The sequence below is a fragment of the Rousettus aegyptiacus genome, unplaced genomic scaffold, assembly GCF_014176215.1.
Source record: "Rousettus aegyptiacus isolate mRouAeg1 unplaced genomic scaffold, mRouAeg1.p scaffold_m13_p_3, whole genome shotgun sequence".
NCBI lineage: Eukaryota > Metazoa > Chordata > Mammalia > Chiroptera > Pteropodidae > Rousettus > Rousettus aegyptiacus.
In genome coordinates, this window is record NW_023416306.1 from 109,511,645 (window position 1) to 109,537,291 (window position 25,647).

At 39.8% G+C, this 25,647-nt stretch overlaps 1 long non-coding RNA gene across 1 annotated transcript; it reads left to right on the forward strand.

The window, feature by feature from the left end:
* Nucleotides 1-4,836: 4,836 nt before the first annotated feature.
* LOC107518785 lies at nucleotides 4,837-24,243 on the forward strand. The gene is made up of 4 exons (XR_001598950.2): nucleotides 4,837-4,944; nucleotides 18,481-18,758; nucleotides 21,714-21,771; nucleotides 22,707-24,243. It is a non-coding gene; the product is annotated as an uncharacterized LOC107518785 (long non-coding RNA).
* The last annotated feature ends 1,404 nt before the right edge of the window (nucleotides 24,244-25,647 follow it).

A 25,647-nucleotide genomic window follows, 5' to 3' on the forward strand; every position in this document is an offset into this window, starting at 1 on the left:
CCTCTGCTTCCTCCCGCAGCCGCTCAGCGTGCGCGGCAGCTGCTCCGCTCTCTCTGCTCCTCCTCCTCCTCTTCCTCCTCCTCCTCCTCCTCTTCGGGCTTCTGGCTCAGCCTCAGCAGCGCGGAGCTAATCCCCGACCATATAGGGAGCTGGGCTAACACTCCACTGCACTGCAGAGCGCCAACGCCAACCAAGCAGCCCGCCTACCCCTCTCACCTCTCGCCCCAGCCAAGTGCGCGGCGGCCGCCGGCGTCGCGGAGAGCGCAGCGCCCGGCGCGCAGAGCGGGCTGGTCGGCGCGGGGAACCCGGGCGGGGGCTAGGGGACCTCCCCGCACAGCACCGCGCACCGCGCACCGCGCCGCGCCGCACCGCACCGCGCCGCGCAGCACACTCAGCGGAGGCGCGCGCCCCGCGGCAACGAGAGGGTGCCCCCTACCCCACTCGGATCCACAAACAAAGGCCAGTTGCTTAGCCCGAGCGCGCTGACTGGGCACCGACCCTCTTGCTTTGCCCACTTTACGAGAGAGAGAAAGAGAGAGAGAGAGAGAGAGAGAGAGAGAGAGAGAGAGAGAGAGAGAGAGAGAGAGAGAGCGAGAGCGAGAGCGCGAGCGTGTGTCTTGGATTCGAATGCCCGAGAGGGGTGTGCCTGTGGCCTTCTGAAGGCAGCCGGGAGAAAGGGTGCAGTGAGGGGGTCTGTCCATTCATAACGAAGTTTGCTTGCAACTCGCTGGACAGCCCTTTCTGCACGTTTCGAGAGCCCCTTCCACTTCAAAATCCAATCAGTGCATTTCACCAAACCCTTCGACAGTCCATTGTTGCTGGACAGAGTAACTTCCCTCTGTACCTCGGGAAGCTTCTGGCACTCCCCATTCCATCTCCAATGCGGAGAGGGCACGTGGCATCACAACACTTTCTCTCTGCCTACCCATCATTTCCTAAACTTATTGAGCCTTTTAGAATGCCGGCTCTATGGAACCTAAAAGGGAAAGAGGGGAGAATATACAGTGGAACCCCTTCCACATCTTTGGGCTGCTGACATTCCACTCAGCCTTAGGTCATTTTCTGTTGGATTGGTCCTTGCTAAAGCTGAGGGTACAGGGTGCCCCCTTCTGTCTGCTGGCCAGGAAGCTCCAGCGCAAGAGAAGTCTTCAAGAGAAGGAGCATTAGGTAGAGCCTGAGACCTAGGATTTAGAGTAACCCAGAAAATGTATGGGTGACAATTCCAGGCTGATAGTAGCAGAGGACACTAGAAACCTCACCCAATTTTACACCTTCTCTCTTGGTTCTGCCTTAAGACTTCTTTTCTGAGTTCCAGTCCCATATTTTCTACTGAACATCAGAAATGTGAAGGAAGATGTTTTTTCTTACATTGTACCCAAACTGCTTCCTTCCAGAGGCTGCTTCTTGGCCCTAGTGCCTCTTCTGAGGCCTGCCTAGAATAAATCAAACCCTCTGCACATTGTGGTCCTCCACATAATGGAGGGCACCTGTCATGCTCACCTCCCTGACGCCCTATCTGAGTCTTCTTTTTTCCTGGCAGATTTCTCTTCCCTTCACCATCCCCTGTAGCATGGTTTTCAACACCTACATCCTCTTTAATGGCCCTATTGTAAGTATTCTTTGTCTTCTTCCTCCGAAATTGTAGTACTCTCCCTCCCTTATTTTGGACAGTCTGGACATGCAGCCTACCATTGGATAAACTATGGAGCAGCACCAATGACACCTATTATGTTTACATTTAACTAGAATTTCTAAGGTTTTGGTTTTTTTTTCCTTTTCCACATGAAGCACTAAAGTCAAATCTTCCCCCTTTCGGTTCATGTCCAAGTACTTAAGTATCAGCTTTAAAAATAGATATTTCTCCCTGATATAATTTATTTGATTAGTTTGTCTATATATGATCCTTTAAGATTTTTTCGAATCTAGATTATCCTGTTCAAAGTTCTAATTGTCACTATTCTATGATATGACATACCTTTGGCTACCACTAAGTCACCTTCTTGTGTTAAATTTCATACTTTTGTTTCTGATTATTTAATAGGTAAATAACCTACCTAAGTCTATTATTTTGCAGCCCAAATTTTTTCTTGTTCATGAGAAGGCTACAGATGCCTTTTTCACATACTTTACTGAAATAAAGATACATGAACTAAGTAAGATACCTACCACCTGCTTTACCAGTCAAATAACTACCTCAAAGAGAAGAGGGGAAGGAATGCTATAACACCATTAGAGCACCCCCTCGGATTCTTGGTGATCCCTGTAGCTTGCTCAAAACAGTGTAGGATTTACTTGGGGGCTCGGCCTATAGTTTCTCAGCCTATACTTTCATTTTCGGCCTGCGGTTTGGAGAAAGTAGAGCATTTACCTCTATGTGAAATCTTCTTCCATTTTTTAAGATTTCTCAAAATCCACTGATAATAATGCTGTAATCGGGTGCTCAAATTACTTCACCACCTTAGGATTTAATTCATCCAGATCTGTAGATATAACATTGAATGTGACAGCCAAAGTACTTTCATCAGAATAGTTGAAAGAAAAAGTGGGAAGAAGGGAAACTAGGATAAGATAGGTAAGTAGGTAGGTAGATAGATTTCAGACATTGGGCTCTGTTATATGTTTTGTTAGTCATCCCATCAAGTCTGAGAGAGAAGAAACTAGGATTAAGTTACTTGTCTAAATTTATATATCTGGTAAGTGGCAGAGATGGCATTCAAACTTGGAAGCCCAATATTTTTCAGTGCTTATTACACTATACCTCCTTGCTTCTAGGGCAGCAAAGTGTAAAAACGTCAAATTCAAAACTGTGTTTCTCCCCAAACCAGTTACTCTTCGTAAAGAGCCAGAAGACTTGGACCTGAGGTCTTAGAGGATACAGGAGCTACTACATTGTCTCAGCAGAAAAAAAAACAAAAACAAAAAACAAAAAACAAGCCTCCTAGGTTTCTAAACCCCTGGAGAAAGCTATCAGCCATTACTAGGACTTCAGTAAAGTGCCCACACAGCAATAAAATACCTTTGGGATGCTCGAGTTGTTCAAAGCTAACCCTGAAAATTGGCAGCATTTGAATATTGGGGCACTGTGCTGCCGATATTAACAGCAGCTGGAAAGCATTTCATAACAACCCTAGGACTGTGGGACCGAATCAGAATTTTAAAATTTTCATCTTTTCAGTACTGCTGTGCCTTTTACATATATAATTTTTAAAGACCTGATAAAATCTGAAGCCTGATTATTGAAATAAAATTTGGTATTTATTTCCTCCTCTGACAGATTCTCAAATGAAGTATTGGTCCTAAGGATTTTCTCATAACAGGGCTTCCTATATGTGTTTTACCAGCAAGATTGATACAGCTTTAAGATACTGATGAAAAATGGCCATAGTCATACAATTCAGTATCTCATTTGCTCTGCTTTATTATTCATGGTGGCCAATTGCCCAAGTATTATTAATGAGGCCAGGGTTGTGGATTCAATTCCAGGAGGGTCTGTTAGCTTCACTCTATTTGCTGGTCAAAGACCCTGGTCCCTTCACTCTGGATGAGAGCCTGATAAATCTTTGCTGGTCTAGCCATAGGAAAGGGAGGCTCAAGCCTGATGACTAAGCCCTGCCATCCTTGGAGACACAGAAGCTAAGAGGCCACACTTGATAAGGATATCCTTCACCAGATTATTGGAGATATATTCCACTCTACACAACATTGAATCTGTCTTCAATATCCATTTCAGCCTAACCTCCCAACTACAAGAGTCATCCATTTGCTGAAAATAGATTTCTCCAGTTAATTGTGTTCATAGCTTTGGTCTGCCTTGATTAAGGTTCTGCCTAGGGAAAGTATAAAAGGCAATGACAGAATAACTGTAGAGATGAGAGGGCTGACCGCTGCTAGTTGCCATCATTTTGATACATCACCATATATATAAGTACTATCTATATATTGACTGAAAATTTATTTATTTTTCCATTAGCAGAGAAAAAAACACTTTTCTGTGCTTTTTCTTCAAGTGTTTAAATTATGAAGTTCTTTTACTGGTGATAAGGCAAGAAAGTATTGTCACCAATTGAGCCCGTGGACAGAAATAATTCTTAAAAAGGAAACCTGCTTTTAATTTGGTGTCATTTGGAAGGATGGCATAAACACTTACAGAATCTTTTTTGTTAATGTTAAGAAATGTTCAACATTAGTTGTCAAGATCTTTGTAATAAGCTACTAAGTTGATGGATTCCTTCGGCCCAAAGGTTTAGGAGCCATACCAAAAAGAGCCTTAACTTGAATTCCTTTCTTCATCAGGGAGGGACTGGTGCAGGAAAACATTTTTATTTTTCTGGTAATGTCTGTATCAATCTCTCTCATAAAAGCCAAAACATCACAAACGATTACAGGCAAGGATCCACAGTTAAGGATACCTCTTGCAGCTGAACACATGAGAATGTCTTTTTTTCTGACACCTTAAAACTGGAAGATTACACAATAAGATTAGTGTTAATATGCCATTCTGGTGAAAGGCTCCCAAAACTAAACCACTAAAAATAGGGGACTCTGTCCCAGGGGGTTTTTGACTCTGAGTCTTCGCAGAGATGGAGGCAAGCTGGGCACACCTGCAGAAATCTGGGAGGCAGATCCTCCCTCCCACCATGTATCCACCATTGACCATTGAGCTGATTCATCTTCAAGGCATCTCCAGCTGAAACACATTGTTAAAGTAATAGATTAACCACCAGCAGCTTTGGAGCTCATTTACATTTGCCTCCAGGTCAATTTATTTGACCCCAGTTTGTGCTGTGGCTATTGTGTAGTGCAAACTTTGACTTTAGGCAGATGAAGATAAGAGTCCTGGTAGAACTACGATTTAAGGATTATACGCCCCCTAGCAAGTGATTTAAACTCTCAGAGCCTATTTCATCTTCTGGAAAATGGGGATGAAAATACCTACTTCTCAAGGTAATTTTAAAGATTAAATAATTTAATGATTAGAAAATGCTGAAATAGTTTAGTAATTAGAAACTGCTTAGCAGAATGTCTTGTAAAAATGCTCAGTATAAAATCCTGAGGTATCTCTTGCAACTCTGTCCCCCTCCTTCTCCTTTGTATAAATTTCCAATGCCTGCCCTTGGGGTCTGTTTGTTCCTGCCTCTCTTAAAGTTCTATTCTCATTTGACTTTTCTTGAGATCTTTACAGGCACGTAAAAAAGACACATTGTGTTTTGATTTCAGAAAACAATTTCCTGCCCCAATAAGCAAAGCATTCTGGGCATTTTGAAATTACGTGAACACCAATGCTGGCTTTCAATGTTTGTTTCCTAGGGAGTTTTGGTCTGAGCTGATATTTTATGAGAAAGGTATTCTGTTGCTATGGCATATTGAAATTCTGGATTCCTCTGGAAGTTGGGGCGGTCATCACCCACCCCCTCAGGTTTTCCGTAGGGCTTTATGAGATTGAGATATAGCGGTTTATGAAACTACACTTAATCAGATAAGTCTCACACTAAAATCAATGCCTTTGATTTCTAATTTCTGCATTTTAATTCTTCCTGCAGTTCAGTGGCACAGATTTATTGAAGCTGCTGCCAACATCAATTTTCTCTGACCTGCTACAGTTTTAATAGTTCCTGCTGAAATAGGCGGGCACACAGTGGGAAGGAGATGAATGGAGTTTCGTGTCATTTATTTCAGATACCAGGGTAAGACCTACATTTCGGTAGGCAAAAATATAGGTAAATAACTTTATTCTGGCTCTACAGTAATGTTTCTACGGCCAACCCCTGGGTTCAATTTGTTTCTGCAGCCTCTTTTGAGCAGATCTTATTTACAGTCTCTTCGAGCTGGTGAAAAGTCCTTTAAAATGATTCAAAGAATTTAACAAAGCAAACCTTTTTTGTCTACAAGGAGGCACATTTTTCTGTTGGCATTCAGAGCTCCAGTGTCCTGGGATGGGAGCTCCGCTTTTGAAATTCCTTCCCAATGTCGCTGCTGCTGACAAGTATGGCAGGATGCTCCCAGGCTCTAATAAGGGCTGGAGAGACAGGCGATGCTGCTGGGTGACTCCTGTTGCTCCTGTTGCTCCTGTTGCTCTCATCTAAGATCTAAAAAAAAAAAAAAAAAAAAAAAAAAAAAAAAAAAAAAAAAAAAAAAAAAAAAAAAAAAAGATTTTAAACTCTATCTGCCACTTTCAATCTAGAATTGAAGAGGAAATAAGCATTTTAGTCCAGTAGGTCCATAGACCAGTAAAAATCTAGAGAAAATTTTCAGCAGTGTCATGAGTTTGCCAGCTTTTTAATGTTGCTATTAAGGCACATTAAAAATCCAACTGCTGATGCCTATTGTTTTTTAAAAGAACATCTTAGCATAACAGTAGAAAGGACAAACTTTAGAATTAAAAATAAATAAATCCTACTTTACGAAGAACTCACTACAAAATCTCTCTCCCTCCCTTTCCCATCCCTTCTTCCTTCCTTCCTCCCTCTCTCCCTCTCTCCCTCTCTTCCTCCCTCTCTCCCTCCCTTCCTTCTTTCCATCCTTCCTTTACTATAAAGGAAATTAAAATATCTTCAGAGACCAGCACTGGTTTTGGAATCATCAAAAAGTCAATCTCCTCATTCTAAGATGAGGAAACTGAGGCTCTCTGAGGTGAACTGAATTGAGAGCTGAAACCAGAGCCTGGAGCTCCTGGCTCCTTGGCTAGTATTTATTTTCTGTCTTCTTTGTAATGGAATTCAGGGTAATGGCCCAGAGGTACAGCAAGATCCTGGATTGCCTTAATCATCAAAGACAATTATTTTGTCTTCTATAAAGTCATGTTAAGTGAATTTGCTATGGTCTAATTCTTTTAAAACAAACAATACATAAGTGGGAATTCTCTAATGGCTAGCTAGAGCCCTGGTTTCTAAGGAATTATTTACTATTCCTTAAAACCAATAACAACGATAACAGACAAATCAAATTCAGAAAGTAAATATTGAGGTCAACCTTAAAGATTCCTCACCTAAACACTTATTATACATTAAAACAGTGCGTTGAGGAGGTTTGGGATTGGTGGAGTTCATATTTTGGGGTAGTTCTAGAATAGCCTTTACAAAAGCAAAGAATCAGTTTACTAACTTGCATGACCTACACACCACTTTTCTCGTTTTCCATATCCTCTCTCTTCTCAGTTTCTAACTCAATGTTCTAGTCACTGGCCTCGAAAGTTAAGAGACATCCTAAGCAAGACATTTTAATTTTGGTCCTGGTTCTTCAACTTGACCCTTGCAGTATTTGATCCTGTTGATTAGTTACTATTTCTTGGAACTACTCTCCATCCTTGGGGTCCATATCAAAATGGCACTATCCTGGCTCTCCTTCTGTGTTTCCCTTGATAACTTCTGTTCTTTATCCTGACATCAGAAATAGGCATTCGCCAAGATTCCATCCTTGAATCCCCTTTATTCTCATAAACTCAAGTCTTATCCTCTTCTTTGACTTCAGCCACAACTACCTCTATGCAAAGATCTTTATTACCAACTCTTCCAAGTTCTAAACTCACTTTTCTAACTACATGCTGAATATGGAATGAATTCTGTTTTAGTCATGTTGTGTTTGAAGAAATGGTGATACCACATGAGTGTATCACCATTTCTTCAAACACAACATGACTAAAACAGAATTCATTCCATAAGTAAGAGCCCACCCACTAACTCTTCTATACCAACTGGCTTCTCCTCCTCCTGACATCTCTATCTCCATCATTGATCCCACCATCTTTAGAGGAACAATTACTAGAATGAAGGCCTTCTTCCTCCACTGACACTGGCAAGGGAACCAACAGAAATAATGAGTCAACAGGGAGGACATGTTGTTTCTCCCTGTTGCACTATCCCTGCTCTGGCCTCCATAGGAGAGTTTGGTGTGTAAGAAACAAAAGTAATGCCTCCAATGGCTTCAAATCACAGACTAAGGTCATCTAGACTTAAAACATTTCAAAGCAAAGACAAGATTCAAGAGTTAATGAGAGAAAATGAGCCTTGCCAAGGACTTCTGGAGGAAGCTGTGATTATTATTCAATGGGCAGGGTAACTGCCTGGATCAGCAAATTCCAACATCTCTTTATTATGGAAACTTATGCTTTGAATCTGGCATCAACACAGATTAGCTTTGTGAACTCAGATAAGACACCTAAACTTTCCTTGCCTCAATTTCTTTATTTGCAAACTGAAAATAAAATGAAAAAAATGTTAATAGGGTGATTAAAGAATACAAGTAGTCAACATATGTAAAGCTTTTAAAATAGTGATTGGTAATGAATAGATACTAAGTTAAGGTCTAGTTTTCTAGAAGCAGACCCTGAGACAAAGTTTTGGGAGATGATCCCAGGAAATACCTGTAAGGAAATGAGACAGGGAAGGGAAGGAAGTCAGTCAGGAGCAAGTTATGGAGCCAATTACCACTGTGAAGAAGTGGAGCCTAATTTCATTGGGGAAACTCTGGGAGTCAGTAGGAACACCCACTTCTGAGTCACCCCCCAGTAGGACAAGAAAGCTGAAATATTTATATACTATTTCCGAACAGTCAGTGGTTAAAGGCTGCTCCTAGGGTTGTGAAGTCATTGGCACTATCAGAGAAAAGTCATTGGCTGCCAGAGAAAGCCCTCAGGCAGCTGAAAACTGAGCTGGCAAGTACTGTACAATGGTGGGGCCCATGGAGATACAGGATGACATTTGCCTATTAGCATGCTCAATAAATATGCCACTGTCATCATCACAACTGAAGTCCAAAGGCAAAACGGATAAAAACCAAGCTCTTCTGGCTGAAGCTGGTGGGCATGCTTAGGGGTGATGAGCCCAAGATTTGGCTGGGAACCCAGTTCTTTCATCCCAGGTGACATACCTGAGTCATCTCTATAGACTTAGAGATCCCCAGAGCAGTTTGTGGAACACAGTTTGTGGTGTCTACCTTATCAACGGAGTGACGCAAAGAAGGTAGAAATCCATTTCCTGTTCACAAGGAACGGTAACTTAGTTTTGGAGATAAGTATAAACATCGTAGGGTAAGGTACGCAGCAATGGAAGTGAGAACTTGCCAGTGAGCAGGGAGCAGAAGTTGTTTGGAGGGGTGAGACTGCTGCTGGCTGTGCCAGTCAGAATGAGCTCCACTGAGTTAATAGGATTAGTCCAGCCCTAGAGAATAATTAGTTTTTGATTAGAGAAACAGAGCCAGGGTAGAATTTCCAGGAAGTAAAGCTCTCCTGATCTAGAGTACTAGCTATCAACGTTGAAAGCCTGGGAACTGGGGCTGCTGCTTAACACAGTCCCTCAGTTCTCCTGAAATATGCAAAGTGCTTTGTGCTGGGGCGCTGTCATTCTCTCCAAACCACCACTCCCAGAGGCAGATCCAGTCTCTCTCTAACGTTGCACTGATCTTCCATCTTAAACATTATCTCTCATAGCATAATAGCTATCAACAACCCTGTATGTAGGCATTTCTATCACCATTTTATAGATGAGGAGATGGAGAGTAAGGGTTAAGGAATCTCTCTAAAGTTGCACAGCTAAACTTGGATTTGCACCCTAGTGTATCTGATTTCAAAGCCAGACCAAGTAACTATGCTTTCATGCTTCCAGTTCAAGCAAAGAGAGAAAAAAGAACTCTTCGTTCCTTTAAATTTTGGATAATCAAATTAAACCCTGCAGATTGATACAAAGCACTTGTATTTATAGGTTTAGTCTCCTTCAATATCAACACAGCTATGGGGACTCCTTCTAAGGCTATGTCCATCCCAGCAGTTACTACACACTTACAGAAAACAAATTCAGAAGGGACAAAAAAAGAATAGATTGAAATTAATTTGAGTGACAGCTTCCTGCCCTTGGTCAACATATTTATGGCATTCTTGGATCTCTAGGAGTGGAAGAATTTCTTGAGATCTGAGTTCAGCTCCACTTCTGCAAAAATTGCAAAGCTTATTCAGCTAGTACTTAACATTCCAAGCGTTACTTTTTAACAGTTTATCTTTTAATCAAAGGTACTTCTTACCTGAAGCTTCTTTTTGCTATGTGATGTTTTAAAGACACCATCATTCAGATATTGATTGATTCATTCATTCCTAATAAGACAGATGAGAAAAGTAGATAAGGAAAGGGAGATGAGCAATAATGAATGATCCGTTCATTCGGTCTTTCACTTTTGCAGACATCCTCCTCCTCCTGTGCCAGTCAACATTCCCAGAAGAAGAGGTTCTGTAAGATTTTGGAGTAGATCACAGGCAGGGCAGATACAGGCTCTGCTCAATATTGTATTTAAGAAATAGCTCACCAATTCCTGAGGCCAGAGGTCTTCTCCATTTTTTCAGCAGATAACTCTATGACTGGGCACTGAAAATCCTTGGGTAAAATAGCACCACAAAGAAGGAGATCAAATATGAAAAGAAAGCGATGGAAGACATTTCCCAAATACTTCAGAAATAGTTTAGAATATTCTGGGCTCAGTGAAGCACTGGGTGCTTGGGGACCACTTGTGTATGTGGACGAGCCATTTAAATTTAGACATGCATGAAGCTAGCAGGAGCTTGGGAAGTTAATGTTGACAATTTAAGGCTAACTCCCTACAGGGCAATGATTAGTCTTAATTGCCCGGAGGTGACATTGTGTTTCTCTAGAAGTATATACACTGTGATCCTTTCCTAAACTTTAAATGATGATGATGGTAATAATAGTAGTAGCATTTAACAGCAGCAGGCTAACATTTACTATGCATTTATTGTATGTCAGGTACTATCCATTTATATATACATATATCTGTACATATACATATACACATATACATATATATATTAAATCATTTAGTTCTATAATAACCCTATTAATATTGTCTACATTTTAAGGTGATTTAGTTAAGGCATAGAATTCAAGTTACTTGCCTGAGGTCACATAATTAATAAACAGCAGGATTTAAATTCAGGCAGTCTGTATTAGTTATCTATTGCTGTATAACAAATTACCCCAAAACTTAGTGACTAAATGAATACGTATTATCTCATAGTTTCTGTGGGTAGGGAATCAATACCACTTAGCTGGATCTTCTGAGTCAGGATCACCCACAGGGCTGCTTTGAAGGCATCAGCAAGGGCTGGTCACATCAAGACCTGATTGGGGAAAGAGCCACTTTCACCATCTCTCACATGTTTATTGACAGGATTCAGTTCTTTGTGAATTGTTGCACCAAGGACCTCAGCTTCTCTCTGACTGTTGGCCAAAGGCTGCTTTCAATTCTTCGCCATATGGGCTATTCCATAGGGAAGCTTACAACATGACAGTTTGCTTCATTAGAACAAGTAAGCACAAAGATTCAGAGAGACAGGGAGAGACAGAGAGACAGAGACACAGAGAGAGAGGGAGAGAGAGAGAGCAAGATGGAAGTCACAGTTTTTTGAAACCTAATCTCCGAAATGACATCCCATCACTCCGCCATATTGTATTCGTTAAAAGTGATTCACTAGGTCTGACCCACAGTCAAAGAGAAAGGATAATACGAAAGTCATAAATACCAGAGGATAGGATCACTGTGGGCCACCTTAATGGATGCCTGACTCCCCCAGAGCCTGACTAGAGCCTAAGGCCTTAACTATGTGAGAAGAGAGGTCACACATTTTCTCTATGTTTAAATTCAGAAGAACCAAAAGTATAGAGATGGGGAAGTTCTAGCCCAGAGGGCAGCTCCAGCCAGGAACTAAAGTTAATAAGTTTCAGGTCACTTGAGCCTTGAGAATTTTATTTCCCTACCCAAGCAACTCTGATAGCTATATGCCCTGTAGCTCAAAGTAAGGAAAATGAAGAGTTGTGAATAATAATTGTTTCCCTAGTTCCTACTTTAACATTAGTGATGAGAGCATTTTAACTCAGAAACACTCTTCCTTCTTCCTCTCTCCTCTAGTTCTTTGCTTTTCCCTCTATAATATTGTTTGTGTAGATGTACATCTCTGTAGCAATTTCTCTGCTTTTATTCTGTGTCTCTCCTCCATTCGCCTTCCACCTGACCAGCTTTCTCTTCCTATTTTCTTACTCTGTATTTTTCTTTATTCTTTATCCTTCTTAGTCCCTAGGTTATTTTAAATTTTAATTTCTAAAAAGTTTTTGAGAAGGAAGAAGTAGATCAGACAGATTCACTAAAAGATGGTGTGGTGGTTTGTTTTATGTGTCAACTTATCTAGGTGATAGTACTCAGTTATTTCATCAAACACTAATCCAGGTGTTGTTGTGAAGGTATTTCGTAGATTATGATTAAGATCTACAATAGTTGACTTTAGGTAAAGGAGATTATCCTGGATAATCTGAGCAGTCCTGATCCAGTCAACTGAAACTATGATTTCCTTGCAGAAGAAATTTTGCCTGTTGACTGTGATATCAGCTCCTGCTCCAGAGTTTCCAGCTTTCTTATCCCGATGGCTTGCCATATGAATTTAGGAATTGCCTAGCCTGCAGTCTTATAAGTCAAGTCCTTTCAATAACTTTGTATATATGTGTATTTATGTGTGTGTATCTATATACATATATATATTATATATATATATAATGTATATATGTGGATATATATCTAGATCTAGATTTAGCGGAAGCTTAGTTAATGTTGAAAATTTAGAGCTAACTCCCTAAGGGGCAGCAATTAGTCTCAATTGCCTAGTGGTGACATTGTGATTTAGATCTAGATCCAGATAAACAAACAAACAAATAACCTAGTGATTCTGTTTCTCTGGTGGAACCCTGAATGAAAGGTGGGAATGTCCAATAGTTCTGACAATGGCTGGGAGAGGGAGGCATACTTTCATTTTAAAAGAGTTAAATAACTCTAAGAAGTGAGTTTTCAGAGGTATTTTTTTTTGTTCCCAGATGAGAATTCTCAATGTCCCTCAAATTATGCCATGCTGGCTACCTCCATTTTGAACTGAATTAGTTCTTAATAATATCCTTTTCAGATTTTTTTTAGTTACTCTTCTCTGTTCCATCAAAATTTATTTTGTCATGTTTTCCATTCTCTAGGGAACTACTTGCTAATAAATTTTTCTATTATTCTGTTTTATTCACATTTAAGTTCAGAGCTCTGAGCCTTATACATTTCTGCCATTTAATATAGGTTTATTTAAAAAATGATTAATACATTTCATTTAAGTAGAAGCATTTAATGTCTTAACGATAAGACTAATGATAAGGGCAGGAGCACTATTTCATGCTTCTCAAATCCTATCACTCAGGTAACTGCCTAATTTGCCACTTGCAGTCACATTACCCTTCTGTATCTGTTCCCATATGTGGTCCTAGGCCTAGGCCATTAAGCCAAGCAAGCTGCCTATGCCCAAACTCTACATAAAGATCACTGGTTTCCAGGTATGGTCTAAGGACCCCCAGAAGTCCCCAAAACACTTTCAGAGGGTTTGATAAATCCTCCTTTTCCAGTTACTTATCTGTGTAAGGCTGTATTTTCTTCATATATTTTAATCAAAATAATAAATCCCAACAGATTATAGATGAAGAAGCAGAAATGAAAATCATGCTCTCTTTTATTAAGTCATCCATTACAGATAATTTTTTTAAAAAGTAAAATATTGCCATATTTCTCACTAATATTATGGGAAAATTCATTTATTTTTTTATAAAATATATTATATGCAATGAGTTTATTATTGTTTTAAAATAAATTAATAAATAACTATTTTTAAAAATTTATCTGCTTTAATTTCAAATATGATAAATGTCATTAGATATAACACACACACACATACACACAAAGCTCTTTGTGTTCTCAAGAATTTTTAACCTTGAAAAACTGCTGCTATTAATTATTGATTATATTTCTGCTGGACCAGGAAGCACAGTGTACCCCTAGGGGTGACTGGCTGGCTTCAGGAATTAGGAACAATTTAGAGTGGCATGGAGCCTCAAGTCTGTCCATTTTGCTAATGTCTAAATCTACATCAGAGGCCATGTTTCACATTTCATCTTTATTTTCTACAGAGCCCAGCAGGGTGTGAGCACACAACACACACTCTATAAAATGTACTATACTAATTGCTTTTTGTTGATCTTCAATTGTGCAGAATGTATTAATTTAGAATGAGATATCTGCCATAAGGCTCAAGAAGCTTAATGTCAACCTCGAGGGCTAAAACCTGAACGGTTTGAGAGATTCACTCTTCCTTCACTTATTGCAGTGATGGGGTGGGGGATAGAGACAGGAGAAATGTCCAGGCACCACTCAAGGAGCTGGAACTGACCTCTCCAGCCTGGAGCCTTTCTTTAGTCTGTGGAGTCACTGGGTCCACGAGATTTTTGAAGTTTTCCTTTGGCTAGAGTAACTGGTAGGACATGACATCTATTTTTACAGCATGGGATCTTAGGTGAATTATATATGAGTGATTGGTAATATTAACCCAAGGTATACTGCTTGTATGCATGCTCCATTTTAGTACAGTTTTTAAGTCCAGGCTAGAGTATGGTTGCAAGCGCTGAGTCAAAGCTTATCTTACTGGCTGTGAGATCTTGAGCAAATATGATACACTTTACCAGCCTCAGTTTCTCTATCTATCTGTAAAATAAGAATAACAGTAGTATTACCTAAAAAGGCTGTAGTGTAAATTGAATTAGATAATGTATGCCAAGTGCTTAGCACAGATGTCTGGCACAGCAAAACGACCTAAAAAAAATGTTAACTATGACTGCTATTATATATCTAATATTTCCTGTGTTAGCAAAAGTAGAGGGTTTGGAAAATAGACTTTCTGCTCTTATTTGGTAATTAATATTTAATATGCTATGCCCTAGAGGGACCAATTGTTTACCACAGTGCTTGCTGAGAATGGGAAAGGAAAAAACAGGTCTTGTCTTGCTTCTTTTTTCATTCTAACAAAAAGCCCAAAGATTGAGAAAAAGAAATGGAAGAGGAGGAGGAGGAAAATAGCTACTCATTGACTAAAGAAAACATGCTTCCACTTTGACCTGCTGTGTGAGTTTGCGACAAACCCATTTGATCCAACAAGATCCTGTTTCTGTTTGCAGAGGAGCTTCTGCAGAAGCAGAAGGAGACATCATTGACCAGGCAGCATGTTTGTTTGGTCCTTGGGCTGCTGATTAAATCTCAGGGCAGAGTTGGTTTCCAGGTTTGGAGCCAGGAAAACATATCCCTCAATGCCCACATATTTGCAGTGTGACACAGGGCTTGGAAGCCCATCACACAGACTGTAGTGGCCATCTGATTTGTTTTCCAGGAAAGATTGTCTTCATGAGATATTATTAGGGATGAATGCTGAGTGATGTGCACCAAAGACAGCAGCCACCTAACTTCAAAGGCTCCTACCCTCACTGGTCCCTGCCCAAAAAAAGATCTTTCAGCAGAGAGGGAACTGTGACTTGTCAGAATAAAAGAACTGATTTTAGGCAATGACATGCTGCTCGGAGGAGATCTGGAGATGGGAATGGGGACTGCTTTTGTGTTCTGCTGAAGGACTAGAAAGCGACATTAATTAAGACTGAATAGCTGGCTCTGGGCATGTGTGTTTGAATTAAAACCAAAGTAAACAAGAAAATACTCACCACTTCACCAATGATGTACTGGGATCCACAAGATGCAAACTAATGTAAGGGGTTGGGACAAGAGGGTGCTGAAAATGAAACCAACTAATCTGCTCGTTTTCAAAAAGGGCACCAAAATAATAGAAAAGTTGGAAAGTAGCAATGCTGGGTAATGTCTGAAAAGAAGCCAAAATTAATGCCTATTATTTCACTGGAAATGTAAAAGGCCAAGGAGAGAATATAACAAAATTTTTTCCATGACAACTGGACAAAGGAGGGGGGAGTGGGTTTCTACTCCACTGTTAAGAATTCAGGTCAGATCGTGAGAACTCTGTTGCTGTAGGAACGATGGAGAGGGGAAGAGAGAAGGTAAAGGAACAAATACCTCAGTGAATCTTTAAAACAGGAGGGGTCTCTCCGTGTTAGGAGTGGCTCAGGGCCACCTTTCATTAGGCAGCAAATAGAAATATTACAATGCATGATTTTCTACATAATCTTTTGACTTAAAAAAACAGTTCCATTATTACCTCAGACAGCAAGGAGGCAATTCCAGGAATTTAAAATAACCAAGGCAAGAAATATATAAGTAGCAAACAGTAAATACGTCCTTAGTGAATGAAACTTTTTTTTTGGAAACAAGGAAGTATAAATAAGAAAAAATAGAAGATTGTGGGCATGTGTATGCTCATTTTAATTTTCCAAGTGTGTGCTCTTGTTTGTGACATTCTCTCCTCAACAATTTGGGGCTCACTCCACATTCTCAGCCAACCTCCCTAGGAATCACGCATCCACATAATTAGGTTAGGTTGCCCTCTGGTGGCATAGAGCTAATCTAGCGTCTGATAAAGCTTATGTATCCCCTGCTATCTCTCCAATTCCACTTCAATATTCTGGTAAATAGTATTTTCATACGTAGCAAATACAAACTCACCGTTTTTACAGAATGAAGAAACAATGAACACCCAGTTATAATTTCTGTTTAATTTCTTGTAAAGAATTCAGAAAGCAATTTGGGATCCTAAAGGACCAATAATGATAGTCATTATAATATTATATCAGAAGAGGTGTCATTCATAGGGATTCGGTGGTACCGAGATCGATAGAATGTCTGATAAATAAGCATTCACTGTTGATGGCAAATAAAGCACTCTGGTTTATAAAGTGGTGTTTACAGCCAAAACAACTTTCATAAATCTATTTGAAATGAAACTAAAAAGAAAAAAAATGGCAACAATTACTGAAAATATCCAGGAGATAAGATAAAATTAATAACTAAATTTCAATAATTGTTCAAGTGACACATTTAATCAACAAACAGCATTCTACTTTTGAAACTCTTGCTATCTAGCTCTGTGTTCCTAAATTTCATTAGATACTCCGATAGTCTTAAATAAATTTTCTATTTTTTCTTAAAATATCTCCAATATTACTTGCAACCCAAATATTAACCAAATTAATATTAACTCAATATTAATACTCTCTAGGAGACAGCAATCAGAATAGACCCAATAATATGTGCATACACATTACAAAGACAATCAAAAACAATAAATGCATGAAGAAGGTTTCCTCTGACTGTTTGGAAGACACTGGAAAATACGACAGAAGTGAGCATCAGGTTGACATATTATGCACACAGGTACAAGGAGAGAACCTGACATTTAATCTCAAGCTCACATTTTGGAGGTAGAGGCTGTGATGACTACAGCTTTGGTCAGAGCGCAAATCAGGTCTATATGACTGTAGCTGTGAAGAGGGTGAATAGGATGGGACCGGCAGCTGAGACAAATAACTCAATAGATGTCCACTAGAAGGACAAACTCATATAAGTCTTAAAAAAGTAAATAATCTCTTGATTTGATCCTTGATAAGTGTGTTTATGCTGCTGCTGCTTTTTTGTAATTAATAACCAAGTGAATTTTTTATTTATCTCATTGAATTTTGGTAGTAAAACTTAAGCTATATTATTCAGTTAATGTATTCTAACCCATGCCACAAAAAGGCTTTATGACTCTATAAAGATTTACTGCAAGTAATATGGCACACTAAAAAAAAATCTTTCGGATGAAAATGCATCTGAGCCTAAAATGTCTGCTATAAAACCCCATAATTTGAAAAAAAAAAAGTCAAATTTTAATAGAAGGATTTGAGATAGGAGCAAAGATCACTGACGAAGTACTCTATTACTATGTTTTTTTCCAAACCATTTTATGTCTCCAGTGTCTTACATTAGCTATTTCCTCTAACATTCAGGGAGAAGGACTGTTAGTTTATGTCAATCTTATTAATTGGGGGGAAAAAATCTGAGGGATTTCTCAAGGTCACAGAAACAGTCCTGGAAGAGTACACATGGTTCTTGTTTAATCTATCCATTCGTCTATCCATCCATCCATCCACCCACCCACCTACCCACGCACCTACCCACCCACTCGCTGATACATCAGACAGCTATTGAGCAAATTTGTATATTATGTATGTATCTTTATAAGGTTAGCAAAAGTTAATAAGATAAAATATCCCTGTATTCAAGGAGCTTGCAATATAGTGGGACCAATGAGATAATTACATGTATAAATATAAAAAATAGGCTGAAATGGTGCTTTAGAAATCCATAGGACTGAAATTTTAGAAGCTAAAGAGATCTTAAAAATTATGCAGTCCAACTTCTCTCATAGTGCACACTATAGAATATTTCGTATCCAGGGTCATTTCATAACATATAATTAAGAGTGTTAAGAAATGACCCTGGAGATGTGTGTGCATGTATCCTATGAAAACAGCCCATTTTGCATTTCAACAGTTTTTACTGAGAATACATTCTTCCTGATACTAAGCAAACAAAATCTTCACTTAATTTAATCTTTTCTTAGAAAGCTATGCTAACAATTTCTAAAAAGTTTTTTTCCGTGATAGATACTCTAACAATGAACTCATCTCCCCCTAGGTTGTCTGTTTTTCAGAAGGCCTGAAAATCTTTCTGCATTCTGGGTTGCCTCCCCTGGAAGAACTAAATTTGTGTTGTCCTTAAAGTGATGCCCAAAATGGATCTGATCTGTTTCTAGTGTGATGAGGCCATTTCATCTCATGGTATTTGTTATCCTTCTACTAATGAATTATACAAAAGTATGTGCTTTTTAACAACTGTGGCACACTGACAACATATTATTCTTCAAGTCAACCAAAGTCCCAGATCTTGCTGCTGTAGCCATCATTCTGGCCAAGGTAAGTGGATGTGTTGTAGAGGGGAGAGGGGTGAGGGAGGGCTTGTTAAGGAAATACCACTTCCACTAACTAGGATTCAGGAGCAGAATCTGGGCATGTGGACAAAGGAGTGAACAAGGCTGGCCCTTGACTTCGGTTTGGGGGACTAGGCTAAGGAGAAAATTAAAAAGGAGTCCTGAGTGAGGACAGGCCAGAAAGCAAAGAGAAAGGTAGAAATTTAACATCTAAGGAGCAAGTCAAGATATAGTGAAATAGCTTCAATAAGGATACATGCAAGGATGAACACAGGTTTCAGAGGTGGAATCCAGAAAGAAACTTGAGGAGATTTTAGGTTTTCCATGGGTAAGCCCAGGGGAGATGAGGAAGCTCTTAAGAGCACCAAGCCGGTTCCCACACCTTCACTTAATCATCATTTACTATGTGCCTTGCCCTGGGATAAGCACTATGTGTAAATGATGAAGAAGATGTGTGTCTGGATCTCAGAGTCCTCACAGCCTTTTTTTGGGAGATGGACACAGGCCATCTACCTACCTCCTGATGTGGTCAGTACAATGACATGGAAACACATAGGGCCACAGAAAAGGAGCAAGACTTCTGAGGGAGGTGATTATCTGAGTCTTTCGGGATGCGGAGGAGTTGGGCAGATGAAAAAAATGGGGAATGACTTTCCAGATGGAAGAGAAAAGTCAAGTGAAAGGCCTAGAGTGTGAGAAGCAGTTTGATGTGAAAAGGAGCCAGTTATAGTTCTTTATATCTGGAGTGTCAAGTGTAAATCACTATAAGTCAGACTTTTCCTTTCCTGTACTTGAGAAGTTACATTTAGAACCTAAAACAAAGAAGTTTCATGTATTAATTTTAATATTATTTGTTTTGCCCTTTCATAGTATTCTTAGAATATTCTCAAAGTATCAAAGGTCTATAGTCATTATTTCCCTGGGCTATAGATAATCTGAAAATTCGAAGAACATTCTTTCTCTAGTTTCACTCTACTCCTTGATTAAAAAACAAAACAAAACAAGTATAACGGTGTTAAGTCCAGAGCCCTTCAATATTCTCTGCCAAATTGACATTGGCTCAGTAATCAACAGCCCACACATATGGTTGTTGAATTAGCTAATGCTCTGCAATAATGAGAGATAGTGTGGCAACCTATGGCCAGGAATGGCAGGTTAGGATTATTTGAAAAGTATCCAGATATAAAAATGCACCTGCCAAAGTGGAGGCCTGGCGTCAAAAGACAGACCCACATGTCAGTGCTGAAGGGAACCCAGTACAACAGGCAGCAGCCAATATCTGGAAATTTTGGTGGCAGACAATAAGCAAGTAGTCAACTGGGGAAAGCAGCAAGTGAGGATTATATAACCTAGTGAGCTTAGTCTAAAAGGTGAGTGGGGTAGAGCTATTGGGCAGATATTTGGAAATTTGGGGGTAGGGGGATGCGGATTTAGCATCAGGAAAAAAGTCCATTATCTAGAATAACCCCAGCTACTAGTCGAGTTCATGGGCAGGACTCCAATTCCTAGGAGAAGATGTAGTAAGATCAAAGCATGGTCCTGGAGATAAAAGAGGCCCGAGAATGTAACAAAGATTAGTACTAAGGCATAGAAAGTACTGGATCTAGTTATCAGAACTTGAATATCAAATAAGCAATTGGTTTCAGAAGCAAGACAGCAGACTTGAAATACAACACAGAGTCAGAGCTGGATTGACCACAAATGTGACCTGGGCTAGACCACCTGATAACCTCTTGCTTGGAGACAGAGTAAGGCTGAGTATGCATGTGAGGGATCAGTGCCCTCAGGTTTAGGGAGTGGTAGGCTCTAGAGCCAGGAATCTGTATGTCAATAGTAATAAGCAGCTCATATTTTTATACTAGGTCCACACTGCAAGATTTGGTGACATGCCTTGCTCGGTTGGAGATATCTCTATTATTTCCCTGAGCCTTCAGTCTTATAATCTGATTACAAAAGGGAATGAGATTGTGCTGATGTAGCTTGTCTTCACTGTGGGAAGCTGGCTTCTAGTGATTATTGCTTGCTTATTTTAATTGTTCATAGACATGTGTTTCATAATCTGTCCTAATTTTGCTGGGAATCAACATAAAACTCTAAACAAAGCCAAGAGAAGTTAAATAAAGGGTGAGGATGATTCCATGACTTGAGCGAAAATGTGGGTAGTTTCAGGTGGTATTTGCATTTATGCTTGAAAGGTGAATAGAAGTATGTATCAATGGGTGGAATGGGAGTAGAGAGTATGATCTAGTATGAAGGAACATCTTAAGTTATAGTTATAGGGGGATCACTTTGTAAGTTATATAAATATCTGACCATTATGCTGTATACCTGAAACTATAATTGAATAAAAATTAAAAAAACAAAAAAAAGAACAGTCAGCGATGATAGTTTACTATGTAGTCCAGTCTGGCTGACGAATAAAATGTAAGACTGAAGAGACAACTAGAGTTAGATCCTTGAAGCCAGAGAAGATGAACTTTGCTGAGAATAATGAGCAGAAACTGAAGGCATTTTCCTGGTCAGAGTGGAGTTTTAAAAAAAAGAGTGATGTAAATAGTGAGAAAGTATCAAACCAACTCCAAATCTAGGGCACTCTATAAAATCACTGGCCTGTATTTATGCCATGAGAGATAAAGAATGACTGAGAAACTTTTGGTGGCTCCCAAAAGACTAGCGCAATTGTCCAGGTGAGAGGTGGTAAGTGCCAGGTGGTGGCAGGAATAGACAGGAGAAGAAGTGAGAGGCATTCCACAAGTAAAGGTGCCCATATTTGGCAACTTGGTAGACATGTAAAGAAGCTCACATGACTCGGAATGTTTAGGTCAAGGTGCCAGAGAGAATGGCATCACCTTCACAGCTAGAAACATTTACTTAATGATTGAAGAAGTAGTGCTGTAAGAGAGTTACAGATGAGATTTCAAAATAAAAACTGTAATTCTAGGGAAAAGGCGTGAATGAAATAACATGGACTGAGACTAGAATCACTGAACACTTGACGGGTAAGATGAATATTTTTTTATTGTTAAAGTATCCAATTAAATCTAATTGTGGTCCAGCTGGTAAATTTTTATTGGATTGAATGGAAAAATCTGAATAAGGTTTATAGATTAGAAAATACTATTATGTCACTGTAATTCCAGATTTTGATAATTGCATTACGGTTATGAATGAGAATGTTCTTATTTTTCAGAAAATACACTGCAGCATTTATAAAAAAAAATTGCAACCAGCTAGAAAAGAATAGCATCAATCCCTAGATGAAAAGAGGGCTGAATGCTTAAAGGTTAAAAAAGCAACCCCCACAGTAGGGAGATAAACTTTCCAAACAGGACAGGTTGTAGGCTGGGCCAACCATCCCTCTCAGAAACACAGTCCTCTCAAGGACCTTACATTCTGCCCAGCTGTGAGACTTTATCAGGTTACTCACATGACCAGGCTCAACAGGAAAGGTCCCTGGCGAACAGAGCTCGCTGGTAACCTCCTGACTGCACTTTCATGTTGTGAAGTGTTAGACCACCCTCTTCACTGTTCCTAACAAGTCTCTTCATAACTATTGTGGTATAATGTAGTATTTGAGCATAGCTCTTCCTTCCTGTTCACCAAGCGGACTTTCCTACATACTGACCCTAAACTGGGCCATGTGGGGGAAATGACATGTGCAAGTTCTGAGCAGAAGCATCACCTGTTCCTGCTTCCACTCTTGCCCTCCTGTACTCTGCCAGAACCACATGCCATAACTAATGGTGCCTCTTTCAGCCTGCTCCATGTGGACTCAGACCCTAGACCCAATTCTAGACAAGCCCAGCCAAGTTTAGCCAAGCCAAGCAGAGCCACAGGTAGCCCTAACAGACATATAATGGAGAAATAAGTTTGTTGTTGTAACCACTGAATTTTGTGATGAGTAACTACCAGTTTCCTGTCCATTGGTTTGCAGCTTTTCAGCCACCACTTGGGTCTGATGATTATGAAGCTATCTTTGGAACTGAACTCTGGCTCTTCTTGTCTCCTTGGCCTCCCCCTACGAATCACCCTTCACCCTTATTCTGCAGATCGTATGGTTTCCGGTCACCCCCTTACAACTCTGGCCCATCATGGCTTTACCCAAGCACTTGCATCCCTGCTGAATACCTACAGGCCCACAGAAAAGAAAATAGGCATGAGATGACTGGGCTGTATTCAGAATGCAAAGTTCTTCACCTATATGAAATTCAGGTATTTAGAAAGCTTTCCTCTTTAGAATACAGTTGCAGCAGAGTGGAAAATGATTGAGAATAGTGAAAATTATAAATACTCCCAAAGTTCATGCCCCAAAGAAGAAATGTATTATCCAGAGGAAAGTTCCTCACTCAAAAAACATGGTCATATAGTTTTCAAGCCACATCTGATTGAAGAAGGAGTGCTGTAAGCAGAGACACCAACATCAGTGATAAGGCACAGCTGACATTCTGATGGGTAAAGAGGAGATAAAAATCTATTAAAATAGGACATAAGAAAAAACAAAAAGCTCAGTGGCAAATATTCCTGTACACCATGAGACATCTCTGTGTTATAGTAGATGAAAGTGATTGTTGAGATTTTCCTTTAAATCGGCATTAAATATTTAAGTATAATTGTTTTAGGGAGGAAAAAAGCTCTCAAGTTAGTGGTGTCTAAATGTCAATCAATGATCAGCTAAGTTTGTTAGAAATGCTATCAGTAAAACATATCACATGAAATTCTGTTCAGTTGAGTGCCTACTAAGTGACAAGAACTATAAGTTTTATTTCCAGTTTTAAATGTCTGGAGACAGGAAAGTGCTGTGGTATACATTTGTGAACACAAAAGCAGTACTCCATGGTTTCATGACGTATAGGAAACTCTGAGTTATTATCAACTTTCATGAGTTTGCGTGTACCATTCCCTCTACTGTAACATCTCCCTCCAGACCTCCACACCTTGCTTTCTTCTCTGGCCAACTCCTCTTCATTCTTCTACTCTTAGCCTAGAAACCACCCTCTGGGAAGACTTTTCCTTACTGCCTCCTCCTCCCTCGAGGGTACTGCCACAGTACCCTCGACCCACTCCTGTCATGCACGGCCTTTAGGACAACGATGTTATCCTTGTCTGTTTCGAGGTGGGCATCCTTACTGGAGTCTAACTCCCTGAAGGTGGGCACCATGTCTGTTGAACCACTGGTGTGTTTGTGCCTGACAACTGGCAAACTCCCAGTATGTAGTAATTAAATGAATAATGCTCCCATCCAGATAGCGATCCAACAACAGGGAATCTATTAAAACTGTGATAACAAAATGAATATACTCATTGTGTTTTCCCAACAGGAAGAACACTTTTAGTAAAGTACAGATTTTACATTATTAACTGAAAAAAAAATTTCTGTGAATGTTCTCTCTTCTGATCATTAAATTAATATATATGTACCTTCTAATAGAGCTAATATTTAGTACCTTTGTAATTGGAATTAAAATGATAGTTGACCATTAATGACTATGTTTAGAGCTTTGTAGCTACAAAGTGAGCTATGTTCTGTGCAAATAAAATGCAAGTCATTTCCTCTTCGACTCCAAATTATTAGAGTTCAACTACCGTTGAGAGAACAAGGTAAGCCACCCGTTCTGTAGCTTACGAACTACACAGATGCAAGCAGGCATTTCACTCCTCTCTTCTGAGCAGATCTCCGTGGTCCTCACTTGTACACAGATCCCACTCCTTCCCTGCCCGTTGTTGGAGGATTTGCACTTTTTACTCCAGTAAACATTCAACAGTTAGCGTGGCAATCTGATCCTATCACCAACCAGCTTCAGTCACGCTGGTAAAAAAAAAAAAAAAAAAAAAAAAAATCGAAACCTAAAGCTAAACTGGGAAAGGCAATGAAGTTAAGAGGAGACAGCTATTTAATGTGAATCCAGACAAGGAGGCAGACACTCTTTTGGTATAATAAGCTTCAAAAGTTCGCTCCCACAGTGAGAGGTGGATTTTCTTTCTTTTTAAAAGATTATATAAAGAGAAAAAAAAAATATGGTGAGTTACTCCCTGGAGTCAGATCTCCTCAGTGGAGTTTCTACCCTGTTCTACCCTCAGAACCTAAAGCTCTTCCCTCCCTCTACTCAGCCACAGAAGCTTCAACACAGTGAATGGTATCACGCTAACAGCTTAAAGGTTTCAAAAGAGGTTGGGGACCTCCCTCCCAAGAATATACCAAGACTTCAAGGAGTAGGAAGAAATGAATTGTCTATTGCTGGATCTGGAAGAATAGAGAAGGGGTAGAGGATTATTTGTTATTGATTCCACAACACCAATTGGAAAGAACTCATTTAATTTTATCTTTTAAAAATTCTATCGCCCTTGCCAGTGTTTGGCTAAGGATAGGCTGGTGACGAAATTCTGCTAATGAGACTCAGGAGAAGTCTGCAGAGGGCTTTGGGGAAACACAGGAAGACTTGGTCTCGCTTCCTCAGGACATTGTTATGTCTGCACGTGACTCTTGGCTGAGGCCAGCTTCCACCAGTCTGAGGGTTAAGATGACATTTGATAACAAACCAGAGCGATGGAACAAAACTAGGGACTTGCAGCATTGTCACATTGTCAAGCCACCGCATTAAACAAGCCTGAAACCTCTGGACTTCAGTTGCGGAAGATCATATATTTCCTTAATGTTTAGTCACTAAGAGTTGAGGAAGAGACAGAGGTCCAGGGGAGTGATTTACTGTAGGGTGAGAGGAATATCCACAGGGCATAACCTTAAAGGGTGGACAGTGACACCTGATCTCATGGACAGGGCACGGGGTGACTTAGGTAGACGGGCCACTCGATCCTTTGCCTCTCTGACTAAGCATAGTTTGCAAGTAAAGAAAAAACTGAAGGAAAAAAACTTTCCT